At 42.0% G+C, this 20,225-nt stretch overlaps 1 protein-coding gene across 2 annotated transcripts in view; it reads right to left on the bottom strand.

Annotated features, from left to right (window-relative positions):
* Positions 1-20,225, bottom strand: part of IP6K1 (inositol hexakisphosphate kinase 1) — a 55,509-nt gene that overhangs the window by 23,161 nt on the left and 12,123 nt on the right. Inside the window, exon 1 of one of the 2 annotated variants that reach the window (XM_078078127.1) lies at positions 13,860-13,973. The exons of the other annotated variant lie outside the window; for it this stretch is intronic. The gene's annotated coding sequence lies outside the window, so the exon portion shown is untranslated. Of the gene's footprint in view, positions 1-13,859; positions 13,974-20,225 lie in introns of those variants that run through there. 2 annotated transcript variants of the gene reach the window in all.

The raw sequence follows: 20,225 nt of genomic DNA, 5'->3' as shown, positions 1-20,225 counted from the left end.
AGGCAACTCCCTTCCCCACAGAGTTTTCCCAGACTCCACTCTCCCAAACATGAGTTGGGTGCGCACGCCTCTACAGCTCCCAAGGTACCTTGTGCCAACTATCTCAGCAATATACCACCGTACTGTCCCCTATTTACTTGTCGTCAACACCACCAAACCATTCCCTTGTATTTCCATCTAGGGTCCAAGGCAGTTCCTGGCACACAGGAACTGTTCAAAAATAGGTTTGTTAGGTGGCACCTGGGTGGCTCAGTCATTAAGCGTCTGCCTTGGGCTCAGGTCATGATCCCAGGGTCCTGGGATCAAGCCCCACAACGGGCTCCCTGCTCCGCGGGAAGCCTGCTTCTCCCTCTCCCACGCCCCTGCCTGTATTCTCTCGCCTGTGTCTCTTTCTGTCAAATAAATAAACAAAATCTGGGGCGCCTGAGTGGCTCAGTTGGTTAAGCAGCTGCCTTCGGCTCAGGTCATGATCCCAGGGACCTGGGATCGAGTCCCATGTCGGGCTCCCTGCTCAGCGAGGAGCCTGCTTCTCCCTCTCCCTCTGTCTCCCGGCTTGTGCTCTCACTCTCTCTCTGTCAAATAAATAAATAAAATTTTAAAAATAAATAAATAAATAAGCAAACAAAATCTTTAAAAAAAAAAAAAAAGGTTTGTTGGAATGAATGAAATAATTCCAGGAAGAGGGCTGCAGGGAGTAAAAGCACAATCTGAAAACAGAAGGAGTTACATAGTGGCAGTGTTAAGTGGGGAAGCAGCTGTGAAGGGTCTCTTCTCAGGTCTCCTGGAGGTGCCCACCATGACAGTGGACTCTACCTCACACCTCCAATCAGCTTTTGCTCTGGCCCCACTGCACGCCGGGATTGCCTCTGATGGGAGATGGCGTTCCCAGAACGGTGCTAAACTTTCTAGCCTGGGTCAGTGGGTGTCTGGGAAAGGAGAGGGATCCATAGTGCCAAGTGGCCCAGAAGAGCTGGACTCTTGAGGTGCATGGCAACCTCGGCAGCCTCCAAAGGACCAAAAGGTTCAAGTCCAAAATCCAGTCAGATCTAGACTTTTGGTATTTTGTTCCTACATGATAAATACATAAAGTCATGGGACTGTTTTTGTGTTTGAAATATTTTCTTAGAAGTAAACATGTAAGGGGCGCCTGGGTGGCGCAGTCAGATGAGCCCCCAACTCTTGGTTTCGGCTCAGGTCGTGATCTCAGGGTCATTAGATCGAGCCCCGCTACAGGCTCCACGCTCAGTGCAGAGTCTGCCTGAGATTCTCTCTCCCTCTCCCTCTGCCCCTCCTGCTCGTGCTCTCTCTCACTCTCTGTAAAGTGAATAAATCTTTATTTTTTTTAAGATCATATTTATTTATTTGATAGAGACAGAGATAGCCAGAGCAGGAACACAAGCAGGGGGAGCAGGAGAGGGAGAAGCAGGCTTCCCGTGGAGCAGGGAGCCTGATGCGGGGCTCGATCCCAGGACCCTGGGATCATGACCTGAGCCGAAGGCAGACGCTTAACGACTGAGCCACCCAGGCACCCAGTGAATAAATCTTTAAAAAAAAAAAAAAAAAAGAAGAAGAAGAAAAAGTTAACATGTAAAATATACCATATTTCTATAAGCTTTGTTTTGGCGTTTCTTTTTAAATAAATCTGGAACCTAAAAAAGTACAAGTGCCCAGAAGCCTGTCAATCTCTGTGAAGCCGTGACTCACAGAGTGTGGAGCTGTGGGTTAGTCACTTAACTTCAAATTTCCTCACCTACGCCTGGGTGGCTCAGTCAGTTGAGCGTCTGACTCTTGATTTTGGCTCAGGTCATGATCTCAGGGTCATGAGCTCAAGGCCGTGTGGAGCTCTGCACTCAGTGTGGAGTCTGCTTGTCTCTCTCCCTCCCCCTCTGCCCCCACACTGCACACACATGTGTGTACACATGCTCTCTCTCTCTCTCAAATAATAAAATCTCAAATTTCCACGCCTACAATTTGAAGCCATGCCCACCACTAACCCTGCAGGATATGCTGATGCAGGCAAAGGGTTTGGGCTTGCCCTGCCTACTGCCCAGCCTTGAAGTCCTAGAAACATCGATAGTTCTGACTCTTTTATAAACAACCAGAGGTTGCTCCTGAAGTCAGGTGTCCACCAAGGCCCACTCTGAAAACCATGGACTGAGAAGGCTGTAGATGCTGACGTCCTTCTCCACTATTTCCTTGCTAAGAGTCCCAATCAGGTAGTCCAACCTCAAAGGGAATGTGAAACTTCATTCTAGCTCAGGGAGAATCTCCAACAGTACTTCCATCCCTATGAGAGGGCTGATTTAGGAAAGGGCATGTGACCATCTTCTAAGCATGAGACAAGAGGGGAAGTTGGCCAGGGGTCCCCTGGGAAAAGTGACTTGCTCTGAAAGAACACAAGAGAGGCGTCCCTTCTCTTCCTCAGGATAGTCTTCTGTCTGGATGTGTATCTAAGACTACTGCATCCACCTGGAGACCCTAAAAGATACTAGCCTAAAGACCAGGCCAACATGCTGAGCATGCAGAACAGAAGGCTAGAAATCAGGGTCCCTGATGTTGTCACTAAAATACTGGATATCTTGTTATATAACAAAAATAAATTTCCCTTTATGCTTTCAGCCAGTCTCATTAGGGTTTTCTATCACCTGTAGTCAAAACCATCCCAGATAAGGGACAGAAAAGCATCAAAATCCCCAGATCTCCAGTTAATACACTTTGCACATAAAGAGATAAGTGTTTTCTGATGATAACAAGGAAGACTTCCAATAACTGAAGAATAAGCCCTTCACTGATGATAAAGGACACATTCTCCCCAAGCTCCAAAAGGAAAAATGTAGCTTTATAATCTTTAAAGTGTGTCCGAAGGCAGACAATCTGAATTATACCTTGTCAATTAGGGCTGGTACCAAAATACTAAAAAAGAATCTGACACGGGGTGCCTGGGTGGCTCAGTCGTTAAGCGTCTGCCTCCGGCTCAGGTCATGATCCCAGGATTCTGGGATCGAGCCCCGCATCGGGCTCTCTGTTCAGCGGGGAGCCTGCTTCTCCCTCTCCCACTCTGCCTGCTTGTGTTCCCTCTCTCACTGTCTCTCTCTGTCAAATAAATAAATAAAAATCTTAAAAAAAAAAAAAGAATCTGACAAACAGAAAATTCATTCTCTCATAAGTCGTAATGAACCTGCCCAAATATCCAAATAATTAGCTTAGAACTGATTCTACTGTGAATCAACGACAGGCAGATCATAAATGAAATTTATACTCTTGCCACTTCAGGACCTCACTGATCATTATTTTTCACAAACGCATCTAAATACAATGGAGTCGATAAATCCTATTTTCCAGAGTGTAACTAACCCTCAAAGCTTTATTTTCCCAACTGTCCTCTGCAAATACACTGACCTGATTTCAAGTAGTTTATGCCATTCAAAACGTCAACAGCCCTAATCTTTTCCAGACTTAAATTAAGGAACTACTAGCATGAAGAAAAACTTGCAAATTCTTTAAAAGTATCCAAAAAAGTCAGATAATTAAAATCATGAGGGTTTCATTGCCGTGGGTTAAACTAACAACAAAAACAAAAAAACCCACCAGTATATGTTTTGGCTTTTTTGCTCTGTAAACAACTCCAAAGGTTTCCCTGGGGGAAACTTTATAAATGCTTTTCCCTATATGGCAATAAATTGAGGTTCTATTTGGTTTACAATACAGTGGTGCTTCCTATGCACCTGGGTATATGACATTCATATTGTTCAAGTATATAATGTACAGAAAAAGTGGGGGCTATGACAACGGGAACAGGATAATTTTTAAAAATTTTAATTCCAGGGGCGCCTGGGTGGCTCAGTTGGTAAGCGTCTGCCTTCAGCTCAGGTCATGATCCCAGGGTCCTGGGATGGAGCCCCACATCGGGCTCCCTGCTTGGCGGGAGGCCTGCTTCTCCCTCTCCCACTCCCCCTGTTTGTGTTCCCTCTCTCGCTGTCTCTCTCTCTGTCAAATAAATAAATAAAATCTTTAAAAGAAAAAAAAATTTTTTAATTCCAGTGTAGTTAACACAGTGTTTATTAGTTTCAGGTGTACAACACAGTGATTCAAGAATTCTATACATTATTCAGTGTTCATTATGATAAATGTAATCTTAATCCCCATCACCTATTTCACCCATCCCCTTACCCACCTCCCCTCTGGTAACCATCTGTTTGTTCTCTATAGTTAAGAGTCTGTTTTTTGGTTTGTCTCTTTTTTTGTTGTTTATTTCTTAAATTCCACATACGAATGAAATCATACAGTATTTGTCTTCCTCTGATAAGCTTATTTCACTTAGCATTATACTCTCTAGATCCATCCATGTTGTTGCAAATGGCAAGGTTTCATTCTTGTTGATAACTGAATAACATTCCATTGTGTATATATATACCCATCCTCTTTATTCATTCATCTGTTGATAAACACTTGGGGTGCTTCCATAATTTGGCTATTGTAAATAATGCTGAAATAAACACAGGGGTGCATATATCCCTTCGAATTAGTGTTTTCATATTCTTTGGGTAAATACCCAATAGGGAATAGAATGATTTTTAGATTGAGACTAATAAAAAATACTTCTGTTTAAAAAAAGAACAACTAGGCATCACCCCCTGCAAATGTCACAAGAGCTCATTTAGGAGGAGAAAAAGCTTAGGTACAATAATCTGCACACTATAAAGACCTCACAAATCTATGCACTGAACTACATTAGGATTTGCAGTCTTTTCTTTCTATAAAAATCACTTTGTAATTAACACAGCACAGAGAAAGAAATTCTCCCTTAGTATCAAAAATATTCTTTGATCCTCTGAGCAAAACTGCAATTTCTCATTTTGCAGTTTCTACATAAGATCTGTCCACTCATGGGGCACCTGGCAGCTCAGTTGGTAGAGCAAGTGACTCTCGATCTTGGGGTCGTGAGTACGAGCCCCGCACTGGTTGTAGAGCCTACTTTAAAAATAAATAAATAATAATTAAAAAAAAAAAAGACTTGTCCACTCTTCTCATGAGGCAGTGAGGGCTCATCATGCAGTTTCACTTATTTCAGATAAGAGCTACAGGAGCAGACAGAATCTTCCCTCCCTGTGGAACTTCTAAAGCACGTAAATACTACAAGGACAAACAGGAACAAAAGAAACTGAACAGTCTAAAACCATGCCAAGAGACTAGAAAGAAAAAGGAAAAGGCTGGAGCCATTTCTCGGAACCACTGCTAAACTGAACAAGGAAGAAGAAACAGAAAAAAAAACAATCAAGAATCAAGTTGTTCAAAGTTCCCCAAGTTTCTGCAGAAGAGGTAATTAACAAAGGCAGTATCTTCAAACCCTTAGGCAAGAATGAGCATCCGAAACGAGCCTACCTTTGAGCACCTGGACAGCAGTCTGATCACCAGCAGCATCTGAGCACTAACATACCTGACATTCCACTCACAACACAGAGAGCCTCCTCTTCCCCAGTGGTGCATTAGTCACCTGGGAGGCACCTAAAGGAAAGTGATACCTAGGTTTATCCTCCACCCCACTCCAGAATTAACTGCAGTAAGAAGCCTCTAGAACATTCCATTACAATCTCAGTCCCCCTGTAGGCCATGACTTGACTGCATCGCCCAGTCAAGTAGTATGCTGGACAAACTACCCCTGGCTGTCACTGTCAAAGGCTTCTGTAGTTTTTTCCACAACACCACTGCCTTCAGCATCTTCAACCTCATCAGTCCTCAAAGCTATTCAGCTGCCAATGCCACCAAGAGGATCATGGTCACAATATTTTGATCATGCAATGCAACTTGGTCACCAGCACTAACATTCTGGGCATGACGACAGCCATCCTGAGATCTTCCCGCACAATAGGACCAAGTAACCAAGTATGACGCAAACCAGTAAGGTAGAAGTATCTTCTCCCTGTCATGACTAAGGACCGAGCAATCATAATTATTCTCAGAACACACCAAAGGAAGGTTGACGGAAAATAAAGTTCTAACATACACACACACACACCCCCAAAGAAACCCCTCACCACCTCCAATTATCATCACATTGGGGATTAGGTTTCAACACATGAATCTGGGGACAAACAGTCTATAGCAGAAATCATGATCAGTGTTTAAAGCTCTGCTTCTTCCAGAGTACCTGCTCTCTCTTTTTCTGGTGAGACTTCACCATTTCTGTGATGACTTGATTATTTGATTATTTGATAAGGAAATCTTGTTTTTGTGAAAAGGAGCTTGCACTTTTTTTCTATGGAATAGTTTGTAACACTATGTGTACTGGATTAAAAATTGTTTGGACGCCTGGGTGGCTTAGTCGGTTAAATGTCTGCCCTCGGCTCAGGTCTTGATCCCAGGTCCTGGGATCAAGCCCTGCATCAGGCTCCTTGCTCAGCGGGGAGCCTGCTTCTCCCTCTGCCTGCCACTCCCCCTGCCTGTGCTCTCTCTGACAAATAAATAAAATCTTAAAAAAAAATTGTTTTACTTTTAAATGTTTAAAAATAAGAAAATTCCCACCACAGAAGCCTGATACATTTCAGTATTTAGTAGTAAAGCTCCTTTCTTTCTTTTTTAAAGATTTTATTTTTAAGTAATGTCTACACCTAATGTGGGGCTGGAACTCACAACCCTGAGATCAAGGGTCACACGTACCACTGACTGAGCCAGCCAAGCACCCCAGGAAAGCTCCTTTCTAATGAACACAATCTTGAAAAATGGAACCGAATCAGGATGATCTAATATTTATGCATTAAAGACCACTGTGTATTGATTACCGTGTCTATTTTTATTGGGTTGTTTGCATTAGGGTCTGAGTCAGGTAAATGGGGAGAGGGGGAAAGTATAGCAACAAGCTAGGCTTTGGTTTGCCAAAACAGAAACATGGGACAAGATTAAGTTCTGAGTTTTGGCAAAATCACTGTTATTGAAATTATATAACCCGGTAGATAATACCTATGCCCTAAACACTGGGTTCTTTTTTGTCTTATAAAAAAAACTGGACCCTAACCAAAGGACCACTGGCTTGATTTGTGGGGTTGTCAGCGAAAGCTACATGTTTTTCAACACTGTCACCAGCCTTAGGAGCAGAGCAGGGATGTAATACTTGCAGAAAAGGAGCAGCAGATGTTTTTCAAAAATGTGGACGCTGGACTAAGAGGGGTTAAAGTAACTGCAAGTCTCTCCATATATTTTGGTGACTGATGTTCAGAGAAATAACGTAGTTTGAATCAGTTATTCTGGATCATTGGAAGTTTGTATTAAAATGGTTAAAATTTTGTCAGTTTATGAACGGACTGCTCCCCTAGAGGTCAAGGGGTTCCACTGCTCTGCCCAGGAGTCTGTACACCACCAGCTATAGGAGTCTCCGTTTGTCCTCCATTTGCTTTAAGACACTTTGGTTCCACATCTTACTGCATGAAATGGGAAGGAGGATATTCTTTTTTTTATTTTTTTAAGGTTTTATTTATTTATTTGTCAGAGAAAGCACGAACAGGGGAAGCTGCAGGCAGAGGGAGAAGCAGACTCCCCGCTGAGCAGGGAGCCCGATGTGGGACTAGATCCCAGGACCTTGGGATCATGACCTGAGCTGAAGGCAGACGCTTAACCGACTGAGCCACCTGGGCGCCCCAGGAAGGAGAATATTCTTAAAAAGAACTTGCTGAGACTGAACTTTTTCACCAGCAGATAGCAACAAATGGAAATAAATGTACACTGCAAAGATAATTACAATAGTTAGGTTGACTTTATGGTTATAGACACTAACTCCTTGAACATATAATTGAACTCCAAAATGAATTACATCTCTTTCAAGTAAAATAAATTTTCTGATACTGCTGTAATGTGTATATAACTATTTTCCTTTTTATTTCTTTTAAAGATTTTATTTATTTGAGAGAGAGTGAGAGAGAAAGAGAGAGAGAACGTGTGCACACGAGTTGGGGGAGGGGCAGAGAAAGAAGTAGACTCCCCACTGAGCAGGGAGCCCAATGCCAGGCTCTATCCCAGGACCCTGGGACCATGACCTGAGCCAAAGGCAGATGTTTAACTGAATGAGCCATCCACGTACCCCTCCATTTTAAATTTTTTACAGTTAAATAGACCCCATTTATTAATTTACAAACTATAATAAAATCTGACAGTCATTTTGGGGCTCGTGGGTGGTTCAGTTGTTAAGCAGCTGCCTTTGACTCAGGTCATGATCCCAAGGTCCTAAGATCTAGCCCCGCACATCGGGCTCCCTGCTCGGCGGGAAGCCTGCTTCTCCCTCTCCCACTCCCCCTGCTTGTGTTCCCTCTCTTGCTGTCTCTTTCTCTGTCAGAAAATAAATAAAATCTTTGGGGCGACTGGGTAGCTCAGTCAGTAAAGCCTCTGCCTTCAGCTCGGGTCATGATCCGGGATCGAGCCCCACATCAGGCTCCCTGCTCGGTGGGGAGTCTGCTTCTCCCTCTGCCCCTCACCCCCCTCGTGCTCTCTCTCACTCTCTCAAATAAGTAAATAAAATCTTTTAAAAATAAATGAATGAATAAATAAAATCTTTTTTAAAAATCCGACAGTCATTTCATCTCACTAAGGGCTTTTGCTTTAAAAAAGGAAAACAGGGGCGCCTGGGTGGCTCAGTCGGTTAAGCGACTGCCTTAGGCTCAGGTCATGGTCCCGCGGTCCTGGGATCGAGCCCCGCATCGGGCTCCCTGCTCGGCCGGAAGCCTGCTTCTCCCTCTCCTACTCCCCCTGCTTGTGTTCCCTCTCACGCTGTCTCTCTCTCTGTCAAATAAATAAATAAAATCTTTAAAAAATAAAAATATAAAAAAAAATAAAAAAGGAAAACAACTGGGACGCCTGGGTGGCTCAGTCAGTTAAGCATCTGCCTTTGGCTCAGGTCATGATCCCAGGGTCCTGGGATTGAGCCCCACATCTCTGCTCCCTGCTCAGTGGGGAACCTGCTTCTCCCTCTACCTCTGCCCCTCCCTCTGCTCGTGCTCCCGCTTTCTCTCTCTCTAATAAATAAATAAAATCCTTTTAAAAAATTTAAGTGGATAAACTGTGGTATATTCATACAATGGACTACCACACAGAAATGAAAAAGAACCAACTACTGCCACACACAATACAAATGAATCTCACAGGCGTGATATAGCAAGAAAAAATCTAGACACTAAAGAGACTATGTGGTGTGATTCTACTCCCATAAAATTCAAAATGATAATGGAGACCACAACAGTGGTTACTCTGGGAAAATCCTAATTGAGAAGGGGCACAAAGGTGGAGATGACACAGGTGAATACTATAAATATCAAATGAGCTGTGTCCTTGGATTTGTGACTTTACTGTAAGTTAGAGCTTAATTTTAAGGAAAAAAATCAATAGTAGTCCTCTATACCAACAAAAAACAATTAGAAAATGAAAACTGTTTAAATACATCCCATTCACAACAGGAACAAAAACTATAAATTACCTATAAACCTTTAAAAATTATGTCAGACAGGGCTGCTGGGTGGCTCGGTCGTTAAGCGTCTGCCTTTGGCTCAGGTCATGGTCCCGGGGTCCTGGGATCAAGTCCCGCATTGGGCTCCCTGCTCCGCGGGATGCCTGCTTCTCCCTCTCCCACTCCCCCTGCTTGTGGTCCCTCTATCGCTGTATCTATCTCCGTCAAATGAATAAATAAAATCTTTAAAAAATAAATAAAATAAAATAAAAATAAAAATTATGTCAGACAAATAATAAAGCTTTACTGAAAGACCTAAAATTAAGAGGCACAATATAAACAGCTTCTCTGTTTGTTTTAATTCAACAACACAGCAAGCCTAGAAAGTGGCAATGAATAAAAGCCCTGGCAAAGAAAGAGAAATTGCAATCAGACACGGTGGTGAACAAGGTCAGGACTATTTTAAGAAGTAGTAAGGCACTGTCTCCACAGCAAGAGCAATACCTGGTCACCAAGTTCATTAGTCAGGCCAGCACAGACATTTAAAATGCAGATCAGCAGACATGCACTCTAAGAAGCTTGGTTAAAATTTCAAATTCTATGGATAACATATTTTTATAGCCTCAGATTAAGCACTTGGGTTTGATATGAATCTTTTTGTAAAGAGAAGCATACTTGGTGCCTTCACACTGCACAGGTGTATCTGCAAATTTCCTCAAAACTGGTTTATAAATCCATTATTTCTATTACCTCTTCTGAAATTCGGGGCACCTGGTGGACTTAGTCAGTAGAGCATGCAACTCTCTCTTTTTTTTTAAGATTTTATTTATTTATTTGACAGAGAGAGACACAGCGAGAGAGGGAACACAAGCAGGGGGAGTGGGAGAGGGAGAAGCAGGCTTCCCGCCGAGCAGGGAGCCCGATGCGGGGCTCGATCCCAGTACCCTGGGATCATGACCCGAGCCTAAGGCAGACGCTTAATGACGAGCCACCCAGGCGTCCTGAGCATGCAACTCTTGGTCTCAGGGTCTTCAGGTCAAGCCCCACATTGGGCATGGAGCTTACTGAAAAAAATTAAAATTAAAAAAAAAAAACAAAAAAACAGATCCACTTAAGCGCTAAAAGCATAATGATAAAGTATCATGCCCTTAAAAAATCATATGAAATTTATTTAGTTTTTTAAAAATTAAACTTAAGTCAGGAATGCTAAGTAAAATTTTGGCAATACTGTATCTCTGGTTTACAATCCAATCCAAGGCACAAAATAGCAAAATCATTCTTAATTGAAAAGAACACAATGGACTGATAAGTAACTCCAAAAGAAAAGAACAACACACAAAGCTTGGGTTACACAGCCCTAGACTTTATGAAAACTTATTTCTAACCAATTTCAGAAATAATAAATTGATATGGACTGTGACAGGAAAAGATACATTTTCAAAATACCCTCAATTTCATGGACGAAAAAACTGAAGCAGAAAACTAACACAAAAGCATGTCTGTTCTCTAAAGCACAGAACCAAGGGAACCTACTGTTTCCTTAAATTCAAGTCTGTTCTTGCTTTTACATATGTCTATAGGTGCTGATACAGGTTAGGTATTTGTGAGGGAGAGACAACAATCCTCCTTCCCTCAACCCTGGGGACTATTTCAAGCACATGCTCACAAACCTCTCCTTTGAGGAGGAAGGAAATATAAGGACTGTTTTCAAGGTACACAGGGTTGCCAATCTGAGCCTGTCCTACCAATCTAACCAGGGACTGGCATATCATCTAGAAACCAGAAATGTGTGCAGAGGCCTAGAGCAATGTGGGAGATTTGAAATAAGAAAGGAAAAAAGGCTTAAAGGTATCTATTTTGTTGTTTGTCCTCAGAGAAGAGATGACAGATTGTTTCAACTTTTGGGTCCTATCCCAGGAACAAGGGACACAGTGGCATAGTCCTGAGGACACCAGGCTGACAGCAAACAGGGAGCAACGAGAAAAGGAAACTTGGCAAGGAGGCCTGAAATGTGCCAGCCCATCAAGAAACAGCCAGAACAGAATTAATTTAGGACAAAGAGAGAAGACAGAATCCAGTGATCTCCTTTCCTGTTTTTACCAGATTTCTAAAGATTAGAAACCCAATACTTCCTCAGATATATAGATATATATCTTTGTAAAGATCCTTTTGAAAGAGTCTCAACTGTGCTAAAAAGAGTCGGGGGCGGGGGGGAGCTTAAGGAAAGAATTTTTAAAACACAGGTCCAAAGTAGTACAGGGGAAATCAAAATGAGAAAACACCCAAAGAAAGAAGAAAGGTGCCCCATCCTTTCTCACCTGAAACACTGCCTACTCACAATTTATATGGGATTATTCTAACAAGAAGCTACAGGAATACTTCTGCTGTGACTAAATAGTTCAGGTGAGCCATACCTAAGCCAGGTAAGTTTCTGCCTCACACAATTACAAGTGAATACAAACATGGTCAAGCCTAGAAAGTACATGTAGAAGGATAGGATAAAATTTTCTAAAAACAAAACAAAACAAAACACCACAGAACACTTAAAATGAAACTGTCTAAACTGCTAAAATATGGAATGAGGAGCTTCCTGGACTTACCTCATGCTACTGAGCTCACTGAAGACCCAAAGCTGAAGAGAGAAGCTTCTGCACAACTGAAAAAAAGATGCAGAGGGACAGTACCAGGCCTGTTCTCACAACCTCGGTTTTAGATGTGACCAGTAACTCTCATTCCTTTTCTCCACCTCCATCCTATTGTAGCTCCGCTAAAAGAGAAGCTGAGCACAGTGGGGGCAAGCTGACAGGACTGAGGCAAAGGTGAACTGAGGTGACTGGGAAATGGATATAGACACTTCTACTTGGGATTTTCCCTCACCACAACATCTTTTGAATAAAATCTGCTCTGTTGCAGAACAGAAACAAAAGAACAATATTTCTTGTCACTCACCAGAATTTCAAGTAGCTGTAACTGGGTTTATAACTGGAGGTCACTCCAGGTACAAATCTGCTACCTTGGACTAGGGATATTCACATGTGTCCTGCTATTAAAGAGGTAAAATGTGGAAATAAAACCTCTTACACCGAGGAGACGTGAACCCAAAGCTCCGGTCACAGCATGACCTTGGGGGCCTCATTTAGAACCCACCCCCATTAAAAATGATTATCAGCTTCAAACAAGAAAAATCTCCAGAGTAAGGAATTATGCAACCATTAAATAGCTCCTGTCTTCCCTCTGGTATCTCAATGATACCACAAAACTGTTAGAACTCCAAAGGGGTTTTAAATCACTGAATTCTGTACTATTTTAAAAGATGCACCAAGAGGCAGCATACATCTAAAAATCAAGATATGGCTACAACCCAGAGGACTCTTCTTTGGTGGTGAAATCACACTTAAACATTCTGATGCTACACTACTCTATAGATTATCTGAAAATATAATCAAAGACTAGATTACTCAGACATGGACACTGGACTGTATTCAGCTGTAGCTGGGAGGAAATGATGAAGTGTCTACCACAAAATAAAGCTCCACTGAGTTTTGCTCTTTGGAGATAATCTGCTGCTACATATGTCCCACATAGGGGCTGAGACCAACTCAGGATGTCTCTCCCAAGGACTAGGTTCTTGGTATCCTATGTTCCTGCGTCCTGTGAGACCTCTCCCCCTCAAGGCCAAACAGCACAATTCCTTATACAGTCACACATTCAGAAAACAATACAAGGAGATTTCAGGGCACAAAAGTGACAGACACTCCCTCCATTTAAAACTACACATCACTGGGGGTGATACAATGACATATCTGAACATCTATCGGGTAGATAAAGACTTTACTAGCAAGTACCTACAAGCAGATGAGCAACGTGCAAAGTGAGTGTGGGGAAAGCCTATAAAAAGAGGTAAATGACTTGTTTAATGCCTCACAAAATGCAAGGGAGTTTGAAAGCTTCAAGAAGATTACATTCCAGGGTTCCTGGGTGGCTCAGTCGTTAAGCCTCTGCCTTCGGCTCAGGTCATGATCCCAGGGTCCTAGGATCGAGTCCCACATCGGGCTCTCTACTCAGCGGGGAGCCTGCTTCTCCCTCTGCCTCTCTCTCTCTGTCTCTTATGAATAAATAAATAAAATCTTTAAAAAAAAAAAAAAAAAGAAGATTACATTCCAGGGGCTCCTGGGTGGCTCAGTCGTTAAGCGTCTGCCTTCGGCTCGGGTCATGATCCCAGGGTCCTGGGATCGAGCCCTGCATCGGGCTCCCTGCTCCGCGAGAAGCCTGCTTCTCCCTCTCCCACTCCCCCTGCTTGTGTTCCCTCTCTCGCTATGTCTCTGTCTGTCAAATAAATAAATAAAATCTTTAAAAAAAAAAAAAAGAAGATTACATTCCATCTGTCTTCTACCCTCCAGTGAAACACCAGAATTACTACTTTTAGGAGCACCTGGGTGGTTCGGTCTGTTGGGCATCTGACTCTTGATTCTGGCTTAGGTCATGATTTCAGGATTGTGAGATCGAGCCCCACGTCAGGCTCTGTGCTGGGTGTGGAACCTGCTTGAGATTCTCTCCTTCCCTCTCCTTCTGCCTGCCCCCCTAAAAAAAAACGAAAGAAAGAAAACAAAAATTTAAAAATTCACTGGGGTAACTTCCTGGAAAATGGCAGAGTAGGAAGCTCTAGGAATCTACCCTTCCACTAAAACAACTACTGAATTTGGAGAAACTGAAGTAACTTTTGGAACTCTGGAGTGTAGCTAGAAAACATGAAGCTTCCCAAGGTAGAGCCTGATGAAGAGGTTGGTGAATTTTGGTAAACTTTGGCCTTTTGTGTAGCAACTACCCAACCTCCAACCCTAGGGCAAGTAGCAGTGGGAGGGCTGCCCTCATTTCTGGTGAGGCTTGCTGGAGGTTAGGATGGGCAATAAAGACCTTGTCCTCCAAATATGTATTCTGATTGATGATAGCTGCTTTTGATCACTGAGGAGCAGGCAGAGGCCAGTGACCACTGCTTTCAACACCCACAGGCTGAAACAGCTTCTAGAAGCATTTAAGAGGACAGTACTTGTTTTTACTTTTTTCCCCTTTTGGGAGCTAGTCATTTAAGGAAATCTTTATCAGGTCACTGTCTAACTGCAGAGATAACTGAACAGAAATAGATACACATTTCTAATATTAGTTTGAAAAAGCCACAAATGGAAGTCTCTAGCACTCAATGAGCAAAAACTAACAATCACTGAGAAGTGGGAGAATCAGATTTGTAAAATTAAAACATAACACTCAAATGTCCAGTTTTAATAAAAAATTACAAAAGAAACAAAATTAATGACCATTCCCAAGAAAAAGAAAATGATAAAAAAAACTCCTGAGGAAGCAAAAACACTGGAATTATTATTAATCAAAGACATTAAATCAACTGTCTTAAATACATCCAATGGACTAAAGGAAACCATGGTCAAAGGGATTCAGGAAAATGTATGAACAAAACGAAAATATCAGTAAAGAGATAGAAATTATAAAAAGGACAAAACATAAATTCTGCAATGTCTCAAAACAGAAAAGTACAATAACTGATGTGAAAAACTCACTAATGGGGTTCAACTGCAGATTTGAGCAAACCTAAGAAGTATCAGTAAGACAACTGAAATTATTCAGTCTGGGAGGCAAAAAAAAAAAAAACTAAGGAAAAGTAAAGAGTCTTTTCTTTTTTATTTTATTTACTTATTTGAGAGAGAGAGCACAAGCAGGGGAAGGAGCAGAGGGAAAGGGAGAAGCAGACTCCCTGCTGAGCAGGGAGCCCAATGCAGTACTCATCCAGGCAGACACCTGAGCCACGCATGCGCCCCAAAAGTAGAGTCTGAAGGACCTGTGAGACATCACCAAATATAACAATATATGCATTACAGAAAGAAACGAAAAAAAGGGCAGAAAAAAATATCTGAAAAAATAGTAGACAAAAACTTTCCAAACCTGAGAAAAGCCATGAATATACATGTGCAAGAAACCTAATAAGCCCTTCTTTGAGGATTAACTAAGACACATTATAAAACAAAAACACACTATTGAACCGTTGAACCCCAAAGACAGAATATTTAAAGCAGCAAGAGAGAAGCAATTCATACTGGACAAGGAGAAACACTAAGATTAACAGCTGGTTTCTCTCCAGAATCCTCCAGAAGGCAGTGGGATGACATATTTAAAGTACTGACAGAAAAACTGTCATCTAAGAATTCTATATCCTGTAAGGCAATAAAAAGAAAATTGGAAAATTCACAAATCTGTGGAAATTAAACAACACCCTTAAACAACCAACAGGTCAAAGAAATTACAAGGGAAGTTCTTGCCAGAGCAATGAGGGAAAAAAAAGAAATAAAAGGCATCCAAATTAGAAAGAAGTTAACTGTTTGCAGAAGACACAATCTTATATGTAGAAAACCCTAAAATTACCCAAATACACACAAAACCACTGTTAGAGCTAATAAATACATTCAGGAAATTTGCAGGATACAAAACTGCCACACAAAAATTGGTTGCATTTCTATATGCTAGCAATGAACAATCTGAAAAGGAAATTAAGAAAACAATCCATATCTATGTACAATAGTATCAAAAAGAATAGGGGCGCCTGGGTGGCTCAGTCAGTTAAGCATCTGCCTTCAGCTCAGGTCATGATCCCAGAGTCCTGGGATGGAGCCCCACATCGGGCTCCCTGATCAGTGGGGAGTCTGCTTCTTCCTCTGCCCCTCCCCCATTCATGCTTGTGTACTCTCTTTCTCTGAAATAAATAAAAATCTTCAAAAAAAAAAAAGTCTGTGAGTAGGTCATTAAGAGGCATCTTCTTTACTTTGTCTTGGATCATTCATTCTGGAGGAGATAATGGCATGCCATGAGGATACTCAGCCCACATGTCAAGGAACTGAGGCCACCTGCCAAAAGCCACGTAAGTCATCTTGGAAACAGACCCTCCAGCTCCAGGCAAGCTTTCAAATGACTGCAGTCCCAGAAGACATCCTAACTGCAACTTCATGAGACACTGTGAGCCAGAACCACCCAGCTAAGCCACTCCTAAATTTCTGGTCCTCAGAAACTGAGGCAATAAGTGTTTACTGTTTTAAACTCTAAGTTTTGGAGTCAATAGATAACAAATACACAAGTTTTTTTTAGCAAATGATGCTGGTACTGGAACAAGAAGTTATCCATATGGGAGAAAAATTAACCCCAAACCCAATCTTACAGAATACACAGCAATGAATTCCAAGTGGATTAGAGATCTAAATGTAAAAACTAAAACTCTACAACTTCTGGATGAAAACACAGGAGAAATCTCCAACATTGAGAGGTAGGCATGCGTTCCTCAGACACAACAAAAGGCAATAACCATAAAAGAAAATACTGATAAATCAGACTTCAACAAAACTGAAAACTTCTTACCTTTAAAATATATCTGTAAGAAAATAAATAGGCAAGCCACCCCAGACTGAAAGAAAATATTCACAAAACATGTACCTGACTGGTATTCTATATAAAGATCTCCTAAAATTCACTTGGGTGCCTGGGTGGCTCAGTTGGTTAAGCGACTGCCTTCGGCTCAGGTCATGATCCTGGAGTCCCGGGATCGAGTCCCACATCGGGCTCCCTGCTTGGCAGGGAGTCTGCTTCTCCCTCTGACCCTCCTCCCTCTCATGCTCTCTGTCTCTCATTCTCTCTCTCTCTCAAATAAATAAATAAAATCTTTAAAAAAATAAATAAATAAAAATAAAAATAAAAAAAATTAACAGCTCCATTTTTTTTAAATGGGCAAAGGATTTGAACAAGTACTTCACAAAGGAAGCTATACAAATGACCATTAAGTACAGGAAAAAGTGCTCAACATCACTAGTAATCAGGTAAATGCAAATTAACACCACAATGAGGTATCACTATACTTTCAGGAATATGGCTAAAATTAAAAACACTAACAACACACTACATGTTGCTGGGGATATGGAACAACCACAACTCTCATACATTATTGGTAAGACAATAAAATGATACAACCATTTTGAAAAGGTATTAAAAGTTTCTTATAAAACTAGATATATCTACCCTATGATCCAGCAATTCTATTCCCTTCTACCTCCCTATTCCCCAAGAGAAATGAATGTATATGTCCCCCAAGAACACCTGTACAAAATCTTCATAGAAGCTTTACTCATAGGGGTGCTTGGGTGGCTCAGTCAGTTAAACATCTGCCTTCGGCTCAGGTTATGAACCCAGGGTCCTGGGATCGAGTCCTGCATCGGGCTCCCTGCTCAGCAGGGAGCCTGCTTCTCCCTCTCCCTCTGCCTCTCCCCCTGCTCGTGCACTCTGTCAAATAAATAAATAAAATCCTAAAAAAAAAAAAAGAAAGAAAAAAGAAAAAGCTTTACTCATAAGTCAAACACTGGAAACTGCCCAGATGTCCATCAACAGAACAAATAAACTGCAAGGTTCATACAATGAAATACTACACAGCAACAAAAAGGAATGAACTAGTGATACAAACAACAGCATGAATAAATTCCCAAAACATTAAAATGTGTGAAAGAAGCTGTACACAAGAGTATTATACCCTTTAGTATTATTTAGTACACAAGAGTATTATTCCATATAGTATTATTCCTTTTTTTTTTTTTTTTTTTTAAGTAGGCTCCACACCCAGCATGGACTCCAATGCAGGGGCTTGAACTCACAACCTTGAGATCAAGACCTGAGGTGAGACCAAGAGTTAGACATTTAACTGACTGAGCCACCCAGGTACCCCAGTATTATTCCATTTATATGAAATTTTAAAACTGGCCAACTAATCTATGATGAAAAAATTCAGAGCAGAAGTTGTCTCTGGCTAGAACAGAGCAGCATTTTAATCCCTATATTAAAACAAATTTAAAACATAGGTGGTAGCAACAAGAGTGTTCTGTTGAGAAAATACTTATTTAATTATTAACAACTTAGGGACGCCTGGATGGCTCAGTCGGTTAAGCATCTGCCTTCCACTCAGGTCATTATCCCAGGGTCCTGGGATCGAGTCCCGCATCAGGCTCCTTGTTCAGCGAGGAGCTGAACATGCTCGCTCGCACTCTCTCTCTCTGGTAAATAAATAAATTCTTTAAAAAATTATTGGGGTACCTGGGTGGCTCAGTTGGTTAAGCGTCTGCCTTCAGCTCAGGTTGTGATCTCCTGGTCCTGGGATCAAACCCAGCATTAGGCTTCCTGCTCAGCGGGGAGTCTGCTTTTCTCTCTCTCTCCCTCTGCCCAACTCCAGTGCTTGTTCTCTCTCTCAATCTCTCTCACAAATGAATAAATAAAATCTTAAAAAAAATAAAATTAACAACTAATTTGTATAACTCTGACAAATAGCAGCTTACCAGTTATCAATGTATTATCTCTTGGCTCTAAAATCAACCTCACTGCCTGCTCTAAAAATGGAGCTGGACCCATTAAATATTTTTCCTTTGCCAGCTGATATTAAGCTTTGTCAGAAAACACTTGAAGAGATTTTGCTAAAAAGAAAAGGCTTCAGGGCACCTAGGAGGCTCAGTCGGTTAAGCTTCGGACTCTTGATTGATTTCGGCTCAGGTCATGATCTCACGGTTGTGGAATCGAGCCCAGAGTTGGGCTCCATGCTCAGCATGGAATCTGCTTGAAATTCTCTCTCCCTCTGCCTCTGCCCCACCTGTCACTCATGCGCTCTCTCTCAAAATAAATAAAATCTTCAAAAAAAAAAAAAAAAAAAGAAAGAAGAAAAGGAAAAAGGAAAAGGCTTCTCCACCTGGTTCTAGTATGCTCCTCTCACCAGGCCCCTGACAACACCGAGTCAGCTCCCCTCAGTGCCTAGACACTGGTGGGTGCCTGACTCCCACAGTGCATCATGGTCAGCAGTACACAGTGGCCAGCAGCTTCCTATGACACCTCACTCAAGTAGTTTTGTGGCAGAGTGCTTCCAGCAAGACTCCTCTCCATAAATGGCTTTCTCCAACATCCTAGAAGGTAGATTTCCAGCCAGTTCTAGCGGGTAGACTTCCAGCATGTTCTGCCAGTGTGGCACCACAATGACTTTCTCTGCCATCCATTTAGGCACCACCACCGCCTTCTCCAAGATATGGATCTTGGCCCTGGGAGGGTGTCTTCCTCGAGTGTCCTGTATCAGCCCTAGGGGTAATGGCTGTTCCTATATATGCTAATCCTATATTACTTAGAGTTCACTCTACTTTTTACTAGCCAATCTTTCATTACTCCAATCCCGTTACAGTTAACAATTCTTTTTTTTTTTTTTTTTTTGTTTTTGTTTCTATCTTTTATTGACACTTGTTAACAAGGTGGTGGAACATTCATTACTTTGGCGGGCATTTCCTTGAAAGCTGGGTGGTCTCTTCCAGGAATGTGGGTTACACATTTTCTTCCTTATGGTCAGAGGTTTCCTGTCATGGCACCCTTAGGGAAAAGCTTTTAGCATGGTCATGGAGTACAATGAAGGAATAATGTGGTGAACTCTGGCCTACTCTGTCAGCCATCTTGGGCCTGTCTGCTTTGATCCGGTTTCTTGTGGTTTTGTTTTGCAAGGACAGACCTCGGACTTTCCATAGTGAGGCATCACTCCTTCTTCCATTTCTCCATTTTCTGTGTGCCCCACGTCCTTTCCAGGACTCCCACGACCAGTGAAGATCCCAGAGCGACAGAGGCAGCTGCTAGCAGAGACACCAAGGAGCGTTAAGGGGCTGGGGACAAGAAGTCAACAATTCTTTATATTAAACTTTACCTGTTCCGAGGCGCCTGGGTGGCTCAGTTGTTTAAGCGT

Source organism: Halichoerus grypus, chromosome 1, assembly GCF_964656455.1.
Source record: "Halichoerus grypus chromosome 1, mHalGry1.hap1.1, whole genome shotgun sequence".
NCBI classification, from domain to species: Eukaryota; Metazoa; Chordata; class Mammalia; order Carnivora; family Phocidae; genus Halichoerus; species Halichoerus grypus.
The sequence above is the reverse complement of the archived record's forward strand: the minus strand, read 5'-3'. Positions and strand labels throughout refer to the sequence as shown.